Source organism: Rhineura floridana, chromosome 6 (genome assembly GCF_030035675.1).
Source record: "Rhineura floridana isolate rRhiFlo1 chromosome 6, rRhiFlo1.hap2, whole genome shotgun sequence".
Taxonomy (NCBI): domain Eukaryota; kingdom Metazoa; phylum Chordata; class Lepidosauria; order Squamata; family Rhineuridae; genus Rhineura; species Rhineura floridana.
In genome coordinates, this window is record NC_084485.1 from 140,090,667 (window position 1) to 140,108,526 (window position 17,860).

The window sequence follows — 17,860 nt, forward strand, 5'->3', positions numbered from 1 at the left end:
AACGCAATTTGCCATGCCAATATTCTATTTTTTTTGGGGGGGGGTGAATCTAAAGTCCAAATGGGCTCATGGGAACTAGTTCTATATTTCTTCTGACTAGAGTGTTAACAATTTGATGAACTTTTGAGATTTTAAATAGCGCTAGAAGATAATGTTAGAAAATTCTGACCTTTTACCAATAAATGTCCAAATTCCATTTCCAAACAGTGTCCATCAATAATAGTTACCATGGTGGGGGCAAATGTCAAAAACAAGCCTCTAGACACTAGTATTTCCCAGTGAGATTTTAGGACTTCACCTAAAATCTTAAGATTTACATGTAAATATGTGTGACAGAATAGTAAATGGGGGGAGTCTTGATAAAATTGGATATGTTCCCTATGCTCTTCCATTCCATCAGCTTAATTTTGTTCTCTGTTGATCCAGTTATTGCCATTGTCAAACCTTCTGTTTCATCCATTAATCATGCTTTACATTTCCAGCCATTGTAAAGGAAGAGCTTTCACTGGACATATTCTTCAATTTCCTGCCAGTCCTCCAACTCTGCATGAGTAGAAGGAATTTTATAGTCAGTTTTCTAAGTGAGGATAAATAAGTGGACATTTGGGCTGCCTTTTCTAAAGAGAAGCTTATTATAGAGATGTTTTTGTTAAGTAATTAAGTAGACGTGTTTGCAAAAGTCATCATCCCAGCAGAACCAGGGTAGGTATCACATCCCACCTGGAATAGGCTATGCATTTTGATTCTCCTCACTCATGCATACCACCAGCTCATTCCAGTGTCCAAAAGGAAAAATATTACCTTGGGCACCAAACCAGGATAGCAGGATCCACAAGCAGTGGATCCAGTGCTGCAACATCTTAGATGGAACAGGCCTGTCTTGGGCTCTTCCTCCTACCATGCTTTCCCTTCTTTTACCCGCATCAAAACTGTGAACTGTTTTCTTCACACCTCTCCAAACGGGAGGGGTACAAATTCCTGTACCATGGATCTCATTCCCAGCTATCAGCCATTAATCAGGAACCTATTGTCCATTAACAAATGTCTGGCAATACAAAAATCTAGAGTGGGTATTCTGAATAATCAGGGAGTGTGCCTGCAGCAATATTTTTGATCCACCTCACTACTATTAAATATTTTCACCATCAAATGTAACATTATGCAAGCAGAATTCTGCAAGTAGTTCTGTATACCAAAGATGATTTGGACATGTTTTACTTCCCCTGTAATGACATATGATATCACTTTTCAAAAATGGGATTTTCAAAAGCAGTTTGTGGTGAGTGAGAAGTGAGGATCTATTGCTGCGGAAAATCAGTTTTAACAAATATACTTTACTGGGCATGACAATATTTTGGGCATTCCTAAGGTAGCTCTTTGGTTTCTGGATAAGATGTGTAACAGGTCTTTAATTTAAAAAAGACTGCGGGGGGGGAATATGCAAAGCCCAACATTTAACATCTGTGCAGCTATATTGCATGAGAAATCTAAATCCCAGCAATTTTGAGAAAGAAGTTGCTTTCAATTATTTAAAAGAGGAACATAATGATTACAGAAATTAGAATATTTAGTTGCATATTAATGATACTGTAAAATGGTTAGTTCTCCCAAATTTGCAAAAGGAATATAATATTTGTCATAGTATAAATTAGCCTTGGGTGAACCCACCCTACCACTTGATTTGCAGTTGGCTCACTCTTGCCAAGCTTTTGTGATAAACATCCAAAGAAAGGTGTCTGTGTGTGTGTGGGTTCCTGGCAGTTTTCTCCTGGTTCATAATGTCGGTGCACATGTGTTCATGCATGCACATTTATTTATTTAAAGCATTTCAATCCTGCCGTTTAGCCAAAAAATGCTTCCAGAGCAGCTTACATGTATTGATGGCAAGACAACCCCTGTCCTCAGGGTTACAATCTAAAAAGCGTGAAACAAAAGGAAAAGGAATTGTGAGGGGGGAGGACGGAGACCAGTCCTGTAGCCAGCCTTCCTTGGTAGGAAGTGCAGCCACATTTTGAGTAGAGGGTCAGGTGCAGCTCTGCAGCCAAAGTGGGTCAAATGCACTGTGCTGAGCTGTGCTGCCCTCCCTCCCGATTTTGTTGGAAACTGGTCTTTTTAAATTTCTGACATTACAGACAGTGACAGCCTTCATTTAAAAAATAATACTTACTGCAGAATAAAGAAACTTGTATTTATTACTTCAGGCAAAAAACATGCTTCTTTACTGTTGGGTGGGTACAGAACACACATGAAAATGAAACTAAAAAGCAGAGCAAAGGAAAGTCCGAGGGGTGGAATCTAACTCTAATGTATAATACAAAGTGCTGATATGTTCCTATACAGATTGTTTTGTTCAGGATCAGTGAAGTAATTATAGGGTGATCTTGATCATGAAAAATCCACCCTCAGTCTGGGAAACTCTTGAGTGATCAGACTTTGGGGAGTTCTTCCTGATGGGACTTTTGTTCTGCACTCACCCTACCTTATTCACTGATTATTTTTTTTAAAAAAGGTCCTAATAAATTGTTCCTATGCTGAAAACATGCTGTAATTCTTTAGATGGAGACTGTTATTGTCTGTTAAGTCACAAATTAAAAAGAATTTTTTAAAAAATCCAGGGGGGGGGCAGTGCACTGATTTGCCCCACCCTGACTACAGGGCTGGCATACAGAAGTAATAAAAATATTGATGAGCAGGAAAACTTTATTCACACAATGTGCAAACTGTAGATAAACAAAACCTGCCTATTTCAAGCTGATCTTGGAACCATTATTTAAAGCCAATGACTGTGAATGATTATACAATGAGCACAACTTAAGCTTTAGATTCTGCTGGGTTGAGTAGGGTTGGCATTGTAAACCTTACCTGAACTTGCAAATGTTGCATGGCCATCAATGAGAGGGGCCTCTTCAGGACCATACTTCAATAGATAGAGAAAAAGTGAAAATATTTTTGTTGCTGCTCATCCATGCTTTGGTGCCTGGCTTGGGATGATGATGATGATGATGATGATGATGATGATAATAATAATGTGAATGGATGGCAGGCTTCTCTTTTAGCAATACAGGGAAAATTAAAATGATATTCACTAATAGGAAAAAATCTTGCAGTTTAAGAACGTACCAATAGCCCACAGATATTTCTATCAAACTTTAAAAAGCAGGGAAATTGTGCAGCTATAGTGAATGCACCAGGGGAGCAGGAGACCTGAACTCCTCTCTGAGATATTGGACTGCCCTACAAATTTGTCAAAATGCAAACACCATTTGGGTTGGTCTTTCACAGTCCAATCCACTTCCTGTATAGCTTGGAAGAATTTGGTAACGGGCCTCTGAACAATATCTCAGAGAGGAGGTCAGGTCTCCAGCTCCCCTGGTGCATTCACTATAGCTGCCCAATTTTCCTGCTTATTTATTTATTTAAAATATTTCTATCCCACCCTTCTACCATGTAATAGGGCACTCAGAGCAGCTTACAAAAATAAAATCAAACATGTACATAATAAAATTGTAAACAATAAAACCACAAAACTTAAAAATAAATTAAAATACATAAAATACAATATATATATATATATATATATATATATATATATATATACACACACACACACACATATACATAGGGAGTGATACTAAAGGGGACTACAAGGGTAAAATTTAATGTAAAAGGCATAAAAACTTTTTAAAGTTTGATAGAAATATCTGTGGGCTATAGGTGCGTTATTAAACCACAAGGTTTTTTGCCTATTAGTGAATTTCTCCCCTTTTTAATCTGGAAGGCAAGAAATGGGATCCAAGTTTGCTGAGAATGGATTGATCATTTGCATGCTTACTGAGTTCAGTGGGATTTACTCCCTTGCAATCATGCTTAGGATAGGTGAAACTGACCACAGGGGATGGGGAGGAGGAGGAGGAGGGAGGGGAGGAAGGAGAGGAGGGGATGGGAGGAGGCAGGAGGGGGAGGGAAGGAGGACAGGTTTGATCATTTGTATGTTTATTGAGTTCAGTGGAATTTACTCCCATGCAATCATGCTTAGGATAGGTAAAACTGACCGGGGGGGAGGGACGGCTGGAGTGGGCAGAGGAGGAGGAAGAAGGAAGAGGGGAGGGGAGGAGGAAGGGAGAGGAGAGGGGAAGGAGGGGAAAGGCAGATCTGATAGTTTTCATGCTTACTGAGTTCAATGGGATTTATTCCTATGCAATCATGGTTAGGATAGGTAAAACTGAACAGGGGGAGGAGGAGGGGGAGGGAATGGGGAAGGAGTGGATTGGAGGGGGCAAAGGAAGGGAAGGGGGCAGGTTTGATCATTTGCATGCTTATAGAGTTCAATCGTATTTACTCCCGTGCAATCATGCTTGGTAGGTAAAACTGACCATGGGTAGGAGGGAGGGGGAAGGGGAAGAAGAGGATTGGAAGTGGATGGGGATTGGGAGGGAGAGGCAAAGGAAGGAAGAGGGAAGGGGCAAGAGGGAGGGGATAGGAGGGAGAAGGGAGGGTGGGTTTGATCATTTGCATACTTTTTGAGTTCAGTGGGATTTATTTCTGTGCAATCATGTTTGAAAATGGAAATGGACTGCCTTCAAGTTGATCCCAACTTATGGCAACTCTATGAATAGGGTTTTCATGGTAAATGGTATTCAGTGGTGGTTTTACCATTGCCTTCCTCTGAGGCTGAGAGGCAGTAACTGGCCCAAGGTAACTCAGTGAGCTTTATGACTGCGTGGGGATTCAAACCCTGGTCTCCCAGGTGGTAGTCGAACACTGACCAAGGCGAAGGGCAGGGAGGGCAGGAGGAGGGGAGGAGATTGGGTGGGTGAGCACTGGGCAGAGGGGAAGCCCCTTACCTTTCCAAATGGAAAACATAAACAGTATCATTGCTTTTCAGCATTTTCCCCACCTTTTTATTCTATAGCAGGCACATGTAGCGTCCCACCCAAATTTAAACTGAAGCTGTCTCTGGCCACATCCACACCAGGCCTTTATTTCACTTTGGACAGTCATGGCTTCTCTCAAAGAATCCTTAAACCATAAGGCCTTTAGATTCTCTTCCAATTCTTTTTTATTGTGTGGGAGAAAAAATACAAAGCTTGAAACAGGCCTGCACAGCTGGTAACTCAATAATCTAAACACTACTACTTATTAGCTATATATGACTGACCACCCAGAGCTCAGTAAACACTGTTTTTGCTTTCTGGTTGGGACTACAGAAAAAAAAATGTTTTCCAGCAACTGACACACTATAGTATAATATAGTGGGCTCCATTCAGCTTTGTGGATTACTAGTTTTGCAGGCCTGGTTCAGCCTGCAATCTTAAACACACTTCCTTGGGAGAAAATTCTAATTAACTCATTTGAACTTACCCTCAGAGTAAGCAGCATTGCACTCAGAATCTGAGGTGCTCTGCATAATGCAGATATAGCTGACCTGGTGCCATCCAGACCATGGTGGACTCCTACATCCAAAAGCCCATTAACTAATAGCCTAGTACAGGTATGAGGAACCTATGGTCCTCCAGGTGTTGTGAGACTCCAACTCCAATTCCCATCAGGTCCAGCCCGCATGGCCAATGGTCAGAGATGATGGGACTTGTAGTCTAATAACATTTGGAGGACTCCATGTTGGCTGTTCTCAGTGTAATGTTGTACATGTAATGTATGGTAATGACCAGTGTGTGGATACATGCAACCACTTTATGTCAGATCAGCATTTGATTTGTGACAAATTCCCTATACCACTTGGAAGGATGGTATCAAGCACCCTTCCTCAACCTGGTATCACACACCCAGCATAGCCAGTGATTAGGTATGATCAGAATTGTAGTCCAAAACATCTGGAGGCTACCAGGTTTGCACAGGCTGATAGGGAAAGTGATCAAACTACACTGGGTTTTTTTACTACACATCAGGTGCACATGTAGCAGAATGGTCACTCGTATGGACTTAGATAATCAGTATTATTCCATGCTTACCATACATGGTGTCTATGCCTTTGATCCATAATTCTCTTTTAAATAAGCATATTAAGATCATGCAGGGGTTTATAGCCAAGGGCCTATTGCACAAGTTCTTACTGAAACAACTATTTGAAAGAGAAGCATATTCATAAAAATAACTCTGCTGTACAGCATTAACATAGCACACAAACTGATCTAATTAGCAAATTGACTGCCATTTAGAGTTTTTCCATATTCTCTTTGTGAATTCTATCTACATGAGGGGTTTTTTTTGGAGTGAACAATATCTCATTACAGCCTCTGAAATTCCTAGCAATTACAACACAAAGATATATCCAAATGAACTATCTGAAGTTCTGTTTAATGTTCCAAATTTGCAGCATCCCATTTGAATCCAACACTAGGGTTCTTTTGTGTGTGTTTCTTGATTCATCTCATATGCATCTCACACTCTTTATTTCCCTGGCTGTCACAGCATGGGCTCAAGCCAGTCAAGGTTCAGAATACCAGATTGACAAACATGTGGGAGCTATTGGCATATGCATAGATGTCCAGTTTTTGATACGGATATGTGAATAAGTTTGTTTCTGTGTCTGCGTCACTTCAACATGTGTTCCCCCATAAGTTCATCCTCTCTCATTTCCATATTAATTTACACATGTAAAAAAAAAACCTGGAAGAAAATGGACAGTGTAAGTACACATTTTAAATATATTTACTCTCAAAATAGCTATTCCTATTTTTCTCCCAAAATATTCATATTAAGAGTATTTCAATACTTTATTTGAGCTATGAAGTGCGTCAGAACATTTGGCAAGTGCAAACACTGGTGGAAAGCTCAAGTTCTCATCCATACATTACTTGGGAAGTGCAGATCGAGCCAATTCATATTGCAATTTTTGAAGAGCAAATTCCTTAAGCTTCCCTAATGTTAGGTGTGTTGTGTGGAAACTCTTATTAATTTGCCCCTATGGTGAACAAAGGTTTGCAGTCGAGGGGCGAAATAAGACACAGAGACATCAGCTTGGGTTGAACAAGGGCCACTTTATTAAATTACAGCAAACAAAACCCAATTTAAAGTGACCTGCAGAGGGAAACCTAGGTGCGGGAACTGTCTATAAGCAAGTAGCTTGCCACACAGCTCTTGGGCGACCAGCCCCTGCTGGGGCAAGGGCAAGCCCATCTGCTTACCCTTTACCCCGGCCACACCTTGTAGGTGAGTAGGGGGGCCTTCCCACGTCATCCCCACCCGGGCCGTATAACCCCTGGGTAGATGAGGATAAGTTGGCCCCAGAAGCAGCCCATATCCTGCCCTCGAGCCATAAAGCCCTGACAGACAGGCCTCCGGAACCGCCAATCACCTCCAAAGGTGCCTAAGGGGGCCACCTAGCTGTCCTTACCTATTTCCCTTCCCGCACCTTCCCGCCACAAAAGGGGGACAAATCTCTATTTAGTCCCACTTTATCCCACTGCCGAGAAGCACCTCTCACAGACACCTCTGCAGGTCTCCCAAATATGTCGTTACCTGCATCTGACAGGTGAATGCCATCGGCCCTGTATCGTTCACCCTTCTAATGCTGAATGGGGATGCGGAATGACTAATCCCCCATGCCCAAGAAGAGCCAACCAAATCTGCCAGTTAGCCTTCGTTCGCCAAACCCTGCGTGGGAGCATGCCCATAAGTAACTGAGGCCATCGTAGCCTCTCCGCTGCATGTCACACATGCTCAGCAACTGAGGGCCTTGCCCTGAGTAACTGAGGCCGTTGTAGCCTTTCCGCTGCATGTCACACGTGCTTGCCAACTGAGGGACTTGGCTTTAAGTAACTGAGGCCATCGTAGCCTCTCCATTGCATGTCACACATGCTTGCCAACTGAGGGACTTGGCTTTAAGTAACTGAGGCCGTCGCAGCCTCTCCGCTGCATGTCACACATGCTTGCCAACTGAGGGACTTGGCTTTAAGTAACTGAGGCCGTCGCAGCCTCTCCGCTGCATGTCACACATGCTTGCCAACTGAGGGACTTGGCTTTAAGTAACTGAGGCCGTCGTAGCCTCTCCGTTGCATGTCACACATGCTTGCCGACGGAGGGACTTGGCTTTAAGTAACTGAGGCCGTTGCAGCCTCTCCGCTGCATGTTACACATGCCAGCCAACTGAGGGCCTTGCCCTTACATAACTGAGGCCGTCGTAGCCTCTCAAGCTGCATGTTGTCCCATGTCTGCCAACTGAGGGTCTTGCCCTTAAATAACAGAGGCTGTCATAGCCTCTCAAACTGCATGTCGTCACCTGCCAGCGATCTGTGGGTCTTGCCTCAAGCAACTGAGGTCATTGCCACCCGGGGGAAGGACCACCACTTGTGAAACCGTCTGTACTGAATTATGCTGGAATAAAGTGGGTAGGAGTCTATCCAAACGCATTCCTCTCCGGCCACGCCACTGTATTGCAGCCCATTGACTGAGGCCCAACTGTGAGCCCATGCTTGATTTCAAGGCCCTCCTGGCTGCCCAGAAGACTATGCTGAGGCTGCCTATTAGGATGCGTGTCTGCTCCGTCCCCGTCCAGCAGCCTGTCAAAATAATTATAACTTGTTAGGCTTCTGAATTCCCAGGACCTCTAAAAGGGGTGAATATAGCCCTTATAAACCTGAGGACGAGCATCCAACAGCCTGCACCTTTGCCTGGGAAAACCCAAGACCTGCTGCCGTAGAAGCAGCTGTAAAAGCCCGCTTTGTGAGCACCCAAAACTGGTATTTTGTGAGGGGGTCCTCGCTTGCATTGGGGAATAAATATCCTTCTCCAGATCCCCCTGGCCAATGTACGGTCTGCCCCATACATCTCTGGTCCGTCTGAGACCTTCACAATTGTATATGGGCACAACGCCCCCATCCACGGAGACATCTGATAGCTGGAGGGCACGTCGAGACAGGTCTCACTTGGATCCAGCCATCACCTTACCTATCCTAAAAGCTCCAAAAAAGCCCAGCATAAGGGCTACTGCCTGGAAAGTCTGGCTTCATAGCCGGAGGAGCATACTGTATTCCCACTGGCTCACCATACCCAATAAAATGTCCAGTGAGAAAGGGTGACGGGAATAGGGAAAAAACCACCAGCCTAGCTATGAAGGAAAGTCCCACCAGCTTACCTTGAAGTGCTTGGACTAACAGGCCCCTACTCCTGCCATCCACTGGGAATTTCAGCGGGTGACACAACGGAAAAGGCCATTCTGGCACATAGCCCTTGCCGGCCCAGAATTCCTGAATTGCCCTACCTGCTCTGTGGTAGCTGGCAAGCGTGCTGGGGGCAATGGAATCTACGGGAAGTCCAGCGCGCAGTTCACAAGAATAGGCCATGTTTGCACAGCCCCTACAGCCCTTTCAGCATTCCGAGAGCTGGTGATCACACTAGGGCAATGGATAGGCTTATGGCCATCTCCGACTGGGGTAGTTCATCCCTACTCCCATCTGTCAAGGGAATCCCCAGGTACATAGCCATACTATAAGCTGTGACCTCAGGTGCTAACATGCATCCCAAAATCTGCCATACCCCTGAACAGCCAATCACACAGATAGTGCCCCACCACTTCTGGGCCCACATGTCTCCTGATTGCTCCCTCCCAGAAGAATCTGAAGCACTCCATGTAAGAAATATAGCAGTCCATAGGCAATGTTCTGCCGCATAAATGCATAAGGCACCTCTGCCACATGCACGCACCATGTTAAATGAAGTGTAGCACATGGTACCTAGACTATCAGGTATGAACCACTTACAGCCAAACCCCTTCAATAAGACTGGTGGTGAATCAGGTGTAATTTGCATCTTTACACTCTGTCCCTGGCAAATTACTGCCATAACGAAAACAGATCAAAGATTGTAGGCCATGAAGGCCAGCCTGGAGTTGGAGGCCACGAAGGCCAGTCGGGAGTTGGAGTATGGGACTAGGAAACCGAAAGGAAAACACCATAACAGACAAACCTTCCCTTAAACCAGGTAGCCAGCAAGCAAAGTTCGTAGTACCTTGAGTCTAACCGGGAAGGGACACATGTCCTTGAGCAGCTTATGCTGGGGGCTTCTACTTACCCCTTTGAAGGGCTCTTGCCTCCTATCTCACTGTTGCATATATCCTTCTGCAAAAGGGAAGGAAATCATTTATGAGTAAGTACACTTTACCAACTACTAGTTCATTGCAGCTAACCCAGTTCCCTTAAAGCAGAGACTTCAGGTAATTGTTATCAAAAATCCCAACAAAGAAAGGTTTTGTTATTGTGGTAAAGTCATCAGGAAAGGGTGAAGAGTCTGCCTGGATCTTAAAATGCAGCCTCTGTGTCAAAAACAGAGTCTAAGCTTGCATCAAGGCAGCCCTTGTTTCAGTAAAGTCCAAGATCTTGGAAATGAGGATAAGATCCTGATAAGTGGTCTGTCTTTCCTCTTTATTGCTATCCACCCATTCAGCCACACTATCATCTGCAAGACCTGCAATTCCCTGCAGAAGTTTGCATGTCCTTCTGTAAATATAACAAATGCCATATGCCTTGTTTTTGATATGAGACCAAATTCAAATAAATGCAACTTCTGTCTCAGAGTTAACAAGGAATGTGTAACTGACACTTGGAAAAGGATCACTGTCACCTAATAGTGGTTGTGATTTAGACATTTCCCAGCAAACCCTGTCATCTGTGCACACCATTAGTATCCAAATATGAAAGGCCCAAAGGCTCACCTGGCCCCTCAAAGGCCACATGTAATATAATAATAGAATTAACTACCTCAACCTACTATATTCCTGGGCCTAGCAGGAAGTCAGAAGCCTAACCAAAGAGCTCCACCCACCCCCCAAGCAACCACGATGTAATAAAATCAATAGAATAAAGTACCTTGAACCTAATATAGGCCCGAGTCAAGCAAAGGCCGCAAGCCTAACCAAAGAACCCTTCACAATGGCCAAGAGAGGCTGCCAAGGCCTCACCCACATCCTTCACTACCTAGGCTGAACTCACACCCAGCCTTGGCAACCAAAGGGGGGTAAATAGGGCCTGTTGAGACTCGAAAGGCTTGTGCAGCCTCCTCTCCTGTAATTAGTTCTGAGCCTGCAGCCCATGGCTGTTGGGGAGATTTCAACCCCAATCTCCCGGATCGCAGTCCAAACACCTCAACCACTATCAAAACCTATCCCATGCGTATGGGGTGGTGGTGGTTTAAAATTGCCCAAAGGCCTGCATTTTATGAGGGGACCTTTCACACACACCTCTTTTCCTTGCTTGGTTGGCATGACTACTTAAATCCTCCCTGGCCTATAATAAGAATTATGAGACCAATTATAATAATAATAATAATTATTATAAGCCACTAACTGCAGAAACGCCAGCACAAATACCAGTATTGTAAGCTGCTAACTGTAGTAAGTCACTGTCTTCAAGGTCCGATCCTTTTATTCAAAACCCTGCAGCTCTTTTGCTCTTATTTTAATTACTGATTTATTCCAATTACTTTATATTATATCGCTGCTCTTATACAATATTAAATGTGTGTGTGATCTTGTTTAACTGGCTAGCAATAGCCCTAAGGCGGCGCTGCTGGAGGACACTGAGTGCCTACACCCCCCCAGCCAAGGGGGAGGGGGTTTCCACAGCATTCGGCCCAGCAAGCCCTTAATAAAAGACCCGCTCCAGCCGCCGCCACTCCTCCAGGCTCATGACCGCCTGCCTCCTCAAACTACCCCCACCAAGGAAAACCATGCCCCACTTGTCAGCTGCACGGTGAGCGGGGCATCATTTCTCTGGAAGAATAATCAGGCACATATCAATGTGTACATGAGTACATGCTTAAAACATTAAAACAAATATACGACATAAAACCAGTAAAACAGTGGTATAAAAGCATGTAAAAACAGGACATTCAGGGAATTCTAACAAATAAAAACAGGATCTGATCTTATGGGTCAGGAAAAGTCTAGGTAAAATATATATTTCTTTACAAAACATCTGAAGCAACTGATAGCGGCTGTTTCATGTATGGTGTAAATCAGCTGCCAGATGCCAATTAGTAGTTCCAATCAGGGCTCATGCCATTCTGGCCTATGCATCAACCTTCACTGGATTATTCACCCTGGTTCTATCTGCTCAGCAGCAACCTGGTGGAACAGGAAGGAAACCACATAACTCAAAGACACAAACTCAAAAAATATAACTGAAATGAATACTCCAGTTTATGAAAGTACAATGGTGTCACAGAGCATAAAATGACAGACAATATCAAATGAGAGGCAGCAAAATGTAATGTTACAGCAAAACAACATATGCGCATGAATTTAGTGGTGTTCTAGAAATCATAACAAAAAACAAGGTTTGGAAAATAGAACTATGAGCCAATTAATGATTGATGATGAAATGAGCTAATATTACAGAGAACGTTTTAATAATTCTTATTAAGATCTGAACAACGTTCGGCAAGTCTCAAATCTGCCATTCCTGGGCAAGACGGTTGAACGGGTGGTGGTGAAGCAGTTGCAAGTGCATTTGGAGGAAGTGGATTATCTGGATCCATTTCAATCAGGCTTCAGGCCTGGACATGGGACTGAAATGGCCTTGGTCGCCTTGGTGGATGATATGAGGAGGGTGTTGGATGGGGCGAATGCACCTTCCTTGTCCTCCTGGATCTCTCAGCGGCTTTTGATACCGTTGACCACGGTATCCTTCTGGACCGCCTGAAGAGGTTAGGCATAGGGGGCACTGTGTTGCAGTGGTTCCGTTCCTTCCTCTCTGGTAGGTACCAGAGAGTGGCATTGGGGGATGAGGTTTCGGATCCTTGGCCTCTCACTTGTGGGGTGCCACAGGGCTCCATCCTCTCCCCGATGCTGTTCAACATCTATATAAAGCCGCTGGGGGCTATCATCAGGAGATTTGGGCTGCAGTGTCACCAATATGCTGATGACACTCAGCTCTATCTCTCATTCAAATCTTCACCGAGGTTGGCTGTAGAAACCCTATCCAAGTGCCTGGAGTCAGTGAGCGGCTGGATGGGAAGGAATAAGCTGAAGCTGAACCCTGACAAAACTGAGGTACTGTTTGTGGGAGACAAGGGAAGGTTGGGGGATGTTGACCTGGTGCTCAATGGGGTACAATTGCCCCTGAAAGACCAGGTCTGCAGCCTGGGGGTCATTCTTGACTCCCAGCTATCCATGGAGGCTCAGGTCTCAGCTGTGAGCCGGGCGGCACTGTATCAACTCCATCTGATACAGAGGCTGTGCCCCTACCTTCCCAACCATCTGCTCCTATCTGTGGTACATGCCCTGGTCTCCTCTCGCCTAGACTACTGTAATGCACTCTAAGTGGGGTTACCCTTGAAAATGGTCCAGAAGCTGCAACTGGTACAGAATGTGGCAGCTCGCCTGATTAAAAGCAGCCCCTGGTGAGATCACATCACTCCAGTGCTGAAGGAGTTGCACTGGTTACCGGTTGTTTCCGGGTCCAATTCAAGGTGTTGGTTCTGACCTTTAAAACCCTATACAGTTTCAGCCCAGTCTATCTGAAGGAGCTCCTCCAACATCATCAGGGATGCCGCTCAACACGATCAGCCTCAAAAGGCCTTCTCTCTATCCCACCAGTTAAAACAACTAGACTGGTGAGAACTGAGAGGATTTTTTCAATTGTGGCCCCCACTTTGTGGAATTCGTTCCCAAATGATCTCCACCATGCCCCCTCTATGATGAGCTTCCGCCGGGCCTTGAAGACCTGGCTCTTCAGGCAGGCTTTTATTATTATTGTTGAGATTTTTAATGTTTTAATGTATTTGTATGTTTTTATTTTGTACATCACCCAGAGTGGCTGGACAGCCAGCCAGATGGGCGAGTAATAAATTTAATAAATAAAATAATAAATAAATAAATAAATAAATATTGATAAATGATAACAAATGAAACCTATACTATAATTCATTTAGTCTTCCTAACTTCCTCCAATCCATTATTCAATATTTCCTAATCTATAATGATAATGAAAAGCATAGTTGCTAGGGTTGCCAGGTCAGAAGCATCCCAAACCCTGAGATTTCAGGGGTGGGCCCTACTGATGTCATGGGGTGAGGCCCTAGTGATGTCATTAAGCATGATACATTAAGCATTGACCACAGTTGCTTGGAGCATACCACTCAAACAAAAAAATGTCTCCGATTGGAAATTAAGATAGAAATCTTAGCTAAATGAGTGTGTTCCCAGATCCAGATTCCTTCTCACCTGTTTAGGGAGCTTGGGTAAGGAACATTTAATCTAGCCTACTTGCTTCTGGCAATAAGGGCTTAAGTGCCCTCAGGCCAGGCCAGTCATCAGAAGGCCAGTGTAGGAAGAAGGGAGCCTAGTGTTGTGGAGATGTTAGAGGGGAGCACTCAGGAGTAAATGTGGATGATCCAAACCGCTTTACAGACTTGATCCTTCACTGCAGGGAGAGGTTTGGGAAATGAGTAAGAGTTAAGAAGATTCTCTACCCATTCCTGCCTATCCTGTGGGCTGCTATAAACTCACTTTGACAGCCAACCCAATTCCAGGGAGTAATAATTGACAGAGAGAAAATACACATGGTTTGGTCTACTTTTCACAGGCAGTAGATTGGGAACAGCAGCAACTGAAGCTGCACTTCCCAGTATGTAAATTCTCTTTTACCACTGTTGGGCAAGAAACAAACCATCATGCAAACGACAAGGTGCATCATCAGTGGGTTTAAGGGGGTTGAGCTGAGCACATAGAACCACTGTTATTGCTTTTATGGATGTAAGTGAGTGAAGTCAGAGGTAAATGAAATGCAAATAGAAAAACAAAAACAGCAATGATTCTCTAAGTGCAATCCCATACCTGAAAGACCGTCTTACCCCTTATTTTCCAGTCGATCACTGCGCTCTGCAGGTGAGGGGCTCCTGCAGATTTTTATTTATTATATTATTTATTTATTTTTAAAACTTATATACCGCCCGACTAGCAATAGCTTTCTGGGTGGTGAACATAGATACCATCTTATCATGAGGTCTGTTCTGCACAACATAGGAAATGGACCTTTAGTGTGGCGGCACCTACCCTGTGGAATTCCCTCCCCTTAAATATTAGGCAGACGTCATCTCTGCTATCTTTTCGACACCTTTTGAAGACTTTCCTCTTTCAACAAGCCTTTTAAGCTGAGACCTATCCCAGTCTGTGTCTATGTTGGAATTGCTTTTTAATATGTTTTTTAACCCCCTTTTAAAGATGTTTTAAAAGCTTTTTTAAAAAAATGTTCTTAAAGTTGTTTTATTTTGGTGTATTTTAGGGTCTGTTGTTATGATGTTTTGATGTGTTTTCAGCACTTATGTTTGCTGCCCTGGGCTTCTGCTGGGAGGAAGGGCGGGATATAAATCAAATAATAAATAAATAAAATTAAAAAGGTAGCACTTCTGTCCTGATTTCTAAAATCCCTTTCACACTGCAGTAACTGTTGCATTAAGGAACAGCAGCTTTTTCAGCTGATACACCGGCATTTTGCGCAACTGTGTTTCACACAGCTTGTTTTCATCCCTCACCCATGCACACTGTTCCCCACTGTGTAGGAGGTCTAAGATCTTGTCCCATCACCATGCAAGCCCTCTCCATTTAGGATCTGACTTTTTAAATTATTTTAGTTGTATCAAGACAGGGGTGTGTGGGGGAAATGCTTCCACTATCTGCACTAATGCTGGAATACCAGTATAACGTTCATTAGACAAAAAAAACCCGCATGACTAAAGGAACGCACTGCATGCTGGGATGCCTGTCACGTGAGCAGCTGCAGCTAGCGAAAAACTCCTGTAATCTTCCAGGTTACCAGCCTTGCTAACGGATTATTTCTGGTATCATTTATCATGGAAATTAGTGCTAAACTTCCACTATATTCCACTAGAATTCTGGAGTTAGCTTGTGTGTCGTGTGAAAGATTAAATATAATGCACAAATTACCAGGTAAGAAATCATCAGAATAACAGAATACAGTGCAGTGTGAAAGCAGCCCCTATCAGCACATAATACCTCTCCTCCGAAATCTGCACTGGTTGTTGATTTGCTACCAGGCCAAGTTCAAGGTGTGCTTTCCATGCTACGGGTGACACATAATACTTCTTCTGCTCTTGTAAGAAATCAGTCCTTTAGTGTGGCAGCACTTATGCTTTGCAACTCCCTCTCTATTGACATTAGGCAGATTCCTTCATTGTGCTCTTTTTGACACCTGATACAAACATTTATTGTTTCTTGTTCCAGTGACCTGGCAACCCTATATTATACACTCACTCAACTTCTGATGTGCAGACAAACAGGAAAAAGAAACTGTTTTCAAGATTTGCAGTGGGTTCTAGCTCTTGCCTGGAGGTCAGCAAATCTCTTGTAAACCGCAATCCTGACTTCACTTATTGGCTAAAAACCTGAAAGGGTGGGGATTAGAGCAGCTGGCTTCTAACAGAAGTTGCAGGAGCAGCGGCTGACGTTCTGGTGTATATCTTGTGAACCAGACCACCTAGAAACTTTTTTTTTAAAAAAAAATGAAAGCTAACAGACCAGAGATTACGGTGCCTCACCCAGAGACCTGGAGAGGACCCCCCAAAAAAACCAGAGTCTCCAGGTGAACACCTGGCAACCCTAATAGTTACTGATGAATGCAGAAGTTCAAGCCTATCCAGGTCTTAAGGCCTTCAGTATAGTGTCAATAGGAAGGGGAAACCAGGCAGAAGCAAGTCAGATAGCAAACAGGAAAAATAATCCAAATGGCAGAATTCCTCCACCCCCGTTCCTCCAGAAAAGGTTAACTCTCCAAAATAAATATTTTACACCAACCTGCAAACTTAGTCAGAATATATGAATTATCCAATACATTTGCATTAATTTCAATAATTGTGGGTGGAAACCCATAATATGTAGTCCATGCACAGACTATGAATTATCATAATCCATCAAGGAGGGGAGACAAAGAGGAACATCTGAGATCCCTGCACAGGGCTGGCACCAGAGGGTGACCAGGTTAGGCCCTGGCTGAGGGTCCCTGCAACCCAAAAGGGGCCCCTGAAGGGCCTCTCCTTAGGGTGGGAGAGTGGCGCTCCTGTCCTGCAATCTGCAGCAGCAACCCGACCCTGCTGCAGATCACAGAGAGGGAGCTCCCAGACACTCCTCCAATACAGACAGCGTGGGCCTCAATAAGCCCACATGCATGCCCCACCTACTTCTCCCATCAGTGTGAATGCCAAGCGTGCTGTGTGTGCATGCCTGCCAGCACCCAAGGTGGCGACAGAGGCTTCCCTAAGAGGCTGACACCCCCACCACCATCTTGGTTGATAGCAGGCATGTGCGCTATGTGCACACATCATTCACATGATACAAGAGTGAGAGGGGCATGCATGCAGGCTTATTGAAGCCTGCACCATCTATATTAAAAGCAGTGCCTGGGAGCTCCCTCTCCGTGATCAGGGCAAGGTTAGTGCCGTACCACCTGTATGGAGTGTGTGTGTTGGGCTACAGCACCATGGGCCCAGGGCAGGGCTGGTGCCCAAGGGCCTAGTCATGTGTGGTGCCAGCCCTGTGCTCCTGCATCTGTGATTTTCCAAGCAGTGCCGTTTTGCACAATGTTATCTCAACACACAAATGTTATTCTTTTAGATATTATTTTGTCTATCAGGCAGCTCTGTACCAGCTTCTTATCAGAAGCCTTTTCAAGACAGCAAGTGACAATGGTTTGTAGACATTCAAGCAATCCAACCAAAACTGACACACATAACACAAAAGTGTCTTGGTCCATCATGGCTTCAGCATTGCTCTAGTCTGGGCATCCATTTTTAATCTGACTGCCATATGTAAACCATGTACAGGCCTAATACAGACCAGATTAACATATGGCAGAAGGAAGAGCAATAGCAGAAAATGCCTGTTGTCAGG